Genomic DNA, 4,908 nt, shown 5'->3' with positions numbered 1-4,908 from the left:
CTCCATCTTCAATTGTTTACTTATTTCATTTTTTTTGTAAATCTTCAGAAATTCTACCATTTTCATTTGTGACACTTATTTTTTGAATAATTTGAAGTAGAAATTTATAATTTAATCATAGTGTTGCCGTTGCTAAATTTCGCTGAAAGCCTTAATTGTCGATATATATATTTTTAATTCAATTATTTTCAAAAACTAATTATTTCACAATCGAAGAGTTTTCAGAACAGCAGTTTAAGTTATTAAAATTCAAGAGTGAATAATATCAAATTAAAAGGGTTGCAAATTCTGAAGATTAAAATTAAACAATGCTTAAATAACTAAATTGCAAATTAAACAATATTTAAATATGAGTGGCTTTAAGATTAAACAATTATTAATAAAAGTATTATTGTTTTATAAATATCAAAGAATCATCAAAATGCTTGCATTTTCAACTAAAAACTATCACTTTTCGACAAAAAAATGGGATTGTTAAATATTAAATTTAAACAACAATTCCTTTCTATCTAAGAACGAATTTTCAACAAAATGGCTTATTTTCAACCAAAGATATGAATATTAAACTAATAAAATAAATAAATTTTTACCAAAATACTTACAATTTTTACCAATTTGTTTAATTTTCAATCAGGCAATTTCAATTTTTACCAAGAAATACACATTTATACCAAAATATATCTTTTAAACAAAGTGAGATTACTCTTAAGATTTTGAATAATCTTTCAAAATGGAAAAAATTGCCTTCAAATCATCAAGAATTTTTTTTCAAAATTATAAAATAGAAGAAATTGTAAAATTGCGAACGTAGGAAAATTCCCTAATTATGAAATTTCTGAAATTAAAGAATTAAACAATTTTCAAATAATAAAAGAAAATAAATCAAATCAATTAGTTTTTGTTGATGAAAATATTCTTTATTTCACTGTTTGTTTATTATTTTTAAAAGTTTTTAATCATGTAGACAAGGTTGAGGCAATTTTACAATTTCAGGAATTTTGGAATTTGAATATTTTATATTTCGGGATTTTTAATTAGTCACATTTTTAGAAATTTTTTGAAATTATCGAATTTTTTTTCAACTTTTCTTATAGAATTATTCTATTTAAATAAAAAATTCTCTAATATATTCCAGCGAATCTTAAGAAAAAAATTGTATCATCGGTAAACCTTTCAAAATCCTTGAAAGGCTTCAAAATTTTATTCTGAAATGTTGAAAAATCTACAGTTTTTTTTTAATATTTTTAAACCTTCTCAAAATTCTTAAATTCTTTTTTAAATTGTGTCTAAGCTTGAAAATACAAAATATTCAAAATTATTCGCATTTTTCTCCAAATTTGTTTAAAATGCTGCAAAATCAAAACATTGTCTTAACATCTTGGAGCTTTTTTTTTTTTAATTTTGGATATCTTTTGAAATGTTTTTAATTATTTAAAAATATTTTCTTAAAATAAATTTTTCAAAATAAAAATCATTTTAAATTTTCCTAGAAATCTTAAGACAATTTTGTTATCCTCTTCGAGCCTTTCAAAATTTTGAAAAACCTTTTAATATTTTTTTTCGAAATGTACAAAAATGTATGTAAAATTTAAAAAAACTGCCTTAGAATCGTCCAGATTCTTATTGACATTTTCGGAAATCTGAAAATATTTGGAAATTTTTGAAATATTCTCTTCAGATTATTTTTTCCCAGGATCTGAAATTTTTCAAATCTTTTAAAATCCCTAAAAAAATAAAAATTAATTATTTCCTAACCTTAAAAAATATATGTTTTATTCTAAATTAAAAAAAAATTGTTTTCAGTTTTTAATTTATTTTTGAATTTTTCCTTAATTTTTGTTATACATTAAAATATGTTTGATGCATCAAAATATTCTCTAATTGTTCTATTTTTTTAATCATATAAATTTTAAGAAATTGCTTGACAATTTTCCAGATTCTTTTTCGAAAATTTTGGAAATCATTTGAATTTTCAATTATTTAAAAATAAAATATTATTTTTAATTTTCAATGGATTGTTTCGATTTTTCATCAGTCATTTAAATTTTTCCTGATTTTTGTTTAGAATACTGAAAAATTAAAAAATGTGTTTAACAAAAAACGCACCTCAAGAAAAATTTTCTAATCTCTTCAATGGACGAATTTTTGTCCTAAATTTTTGTAACCTAGCAAAATTGAAAAATTTGGCTTTAAAATTTCCTAAATTCTCTTTCATAATTCTAGAAAAATCATTTTCCATGTTTGGAAATATTTTCCACTCTTCTTTTCAAACTCGTTTTTTAAAATAAAAATCACCTAAATGTTAACCTAAAAATCTTAGAAAAAAATGTGTATTCTCTTTAAACATCTTAAAAATCTTAAAATATTTCAAAAAGTTATTTTATTACTCCCCCTAACTTACCTTATATTTGTGACCGAGTGTCCATCCGTCCGTTGGTGTTACTTTTTCCAAAGGAGGGGAAGTGAATGAAGCATGTAGAAATTATGGTAGGGGGAGTAGAAAAAATGAAGAAAAATTAAGGGAAATAGTGGACGTAATTTAGAGGAAATGTGAGAGGAAAATCAGAGGAAATTAGATGAAGTGAAGTAGGGAAACTTAGGGGAAATTTAGGAAGGAGTAAGGGGATTCAAATAAAAATCAAGAGAGGAGATGTATGTGAATATAAGGGACATCATGGCTGGAAAATTATATGAAATAAGGGAAATGAGTGCAGAGAAAGTATGTAAATTAGGGGGGTGAGGGAAAATGAGTGGCGAGAAAGTATGTAAATTAGGAGGGTGAGGGAAAATGAGTGGATAGGAAGTATGAAAAGTAGGGAGAATGAGGGGAAATAGAGGCAGAAGAAGTATGTGAAACAATAGATGAGAACTTCAATTTAGGAAAATGAGGGGAGAAAAGATGGTACAGTAGGTAAAATAGGGAAAATGAGGGGAGTAGAATTAGGCGAAGTAGGTAAAGTAGGAGGAATGAGGGACAGCGAGGGGGTGTGAGAGATAATTATGGGTGAGAAAGTAGCTTAAGTGAAAGGAAATTAGGTAGGGGGAGTAGAGGAAGTGAGGAGTAGAGATGATTAGTAATGATAGTGAGCAGGGTAGGGGAAGTGAGGGCAGAGGAAGGGAAGCAGGCGAAGGTGATATAGGTGCTGTCCGAGCTTCTCGTCTCACCTATTTTAAACTTACTTTATTTTTACGTCCTCGCCTGAGCAGGTTATTCCTCGAAGGTCAGGATCCTTTCACTCGCCTATTCAAACTAGCAATGTTACTAAGAAGAGACTAAGATCAGAACAATACCGTCAGTCACCGCGCGACCGCTACACCGTCGTGTCCTACCGCACGGTCACTACTCTACCGCACGACCACTACTCCACCTCACATTTCCAACATTCGGAAAATAATAAAACATTCTTTTTATTGCATTCTCTCGATTGCAGAAACTTCCTGAAATTTCTTTACAATAATAGCGATTAGTTTTCGTGTATGTTTTTTAACGGCCACTAATGTATTAACGATTGTTCCAGATGCGAGTTACTTCTGCTTTATGAGCTTAAGCACAATCGGGTTTGGCGACATGGTACCCGGTTCCTATCCGCACTACAACATTCACGAGTCGAAGAACATAACCATCTGGTTCTGTTCCTGTTACATAATGTCTGGAATGGCTCTGACAGCAATGTGTTTCAACATTCTGCATGATGAAATCGTCCATCGATTGAACCATCAGAACGAGAAGCAAGAACCAGTCAAGACCAGTCCCAGTGTCGACGAGCTCACGTCGACCGATCCCTTTGCCCTCACGTCGTGACAATTTCCGACCAGCAATTTGTGCCATAGAAACGTCACGGAGGAGAGCCTTTGCGGCGAACCGCCAATCAGTATCTTCGCCCATGAAAACGAAATAAATATACTGAAGGATTCATATAATCAGGTCGATGTTACCAGAAACTGCAAGCCGATCCTCAAACTTGAAGATCACACGAGTCATTTGCCGGCAGTTTACACCCTACCGGAAGTTGACGAAGAGGCGGAGGAAAACACGGAAATGTAATTTCTACTGAAAGTAAAGCAAATTTCTTTTTTTAAAATGCGTTTTCGGATGAAGACTTCGTGCCTTCAGGATGTTGTGGCGACACTCGAAATTATTTTATTGAAAGCCACTCGAAAAAAGGAGGGGTCAAACTAACAATTTGGGTGGGTTTAAAACAGTAATTTTCAAGCACGGTGACGTCAGAGGTAAATAATGAAAATTAAAAGTTCATGAGCTCACATTTTGTACCCAAGAAAGTGATCGTCAAGCCATCAGTTGATAACATTGAAAAATCAGACTATAAATTTTCCTTTAATTTCCAAAATTCCAAAATACCTTACATTTCAAGAATTTAAATTTTTTTTGATAATTCATTAATTTACCATAGATTTCAACAAAATTTATAAATTCAGTTTAAAATAAATATAAAATTTCCAGACATTCTTGGACACTGAAACTTTCCGTACACTTCAATAATTTTTAAAAACTTGGCCGTTTTTTTTTTAAATTTTCGAAATTTAAAAAATCACAAAAATGATCAGTATTTCTGAAATTACGTAAAATTTTCCAAATACTTGGTCATTTATAAATTCAACATAAATATCCAAAATTTTATTGATTTTTCTAAATTTCCTAAACTCATATTGTATTAAAAATAAAATGTCAGGTCAATTTTGGATACTTAGATGTTCCGTAAACTTCAAACAAGATTCTAAAAGTTAAAAAAATTCAGAACATTAAAAACTCATATATTTTTTAAACTTTTAAAAATTTGCAACATTTCAAAAATCTGAAAAATTTCAGAACTTAAGTAAATTTTTTTTAATTGTTTGTAATTTATAAATTTACCTTAAAGTTACAAAATTCAGAAAAAATTACTAATT

General features: G+C 29.1%; 1 pseudogene; it reads left to right on the top strand.

The window, feature by feature from the left end:
• Positions 1 to 4,494, top strand: part of LOC117180120 — a 13,806-nt pseudogene extending 9,312 nt beyond the window's left edge.
• Positions 4,495 to 4,908: the final 414 nt, after the last annotated feature.

The sequence above is a fragment of the Belonocnema kinseyi genome, chromosome 9, assembly GCF_010883055.1.
Source record: "Belonocnema kinseyi isolate 2016_QV_RU_SX_M_011 chromosome 9, B_treatae_v1, whole genome shotgun sequence".
Classification (NCBI taxonomy): domain Eukaryota; kingdom Metazoa; phylum Arthropoda; class Insecta; order Hymenoptera; family Cynipidae; genus Belonocnema; species Belonocnema kinseyi.
The sequence above is the reverse complement of the archived record's forward strand: the minus strand, read 5'-3'. Positions and strand labels throughout refer to the sequence as shown.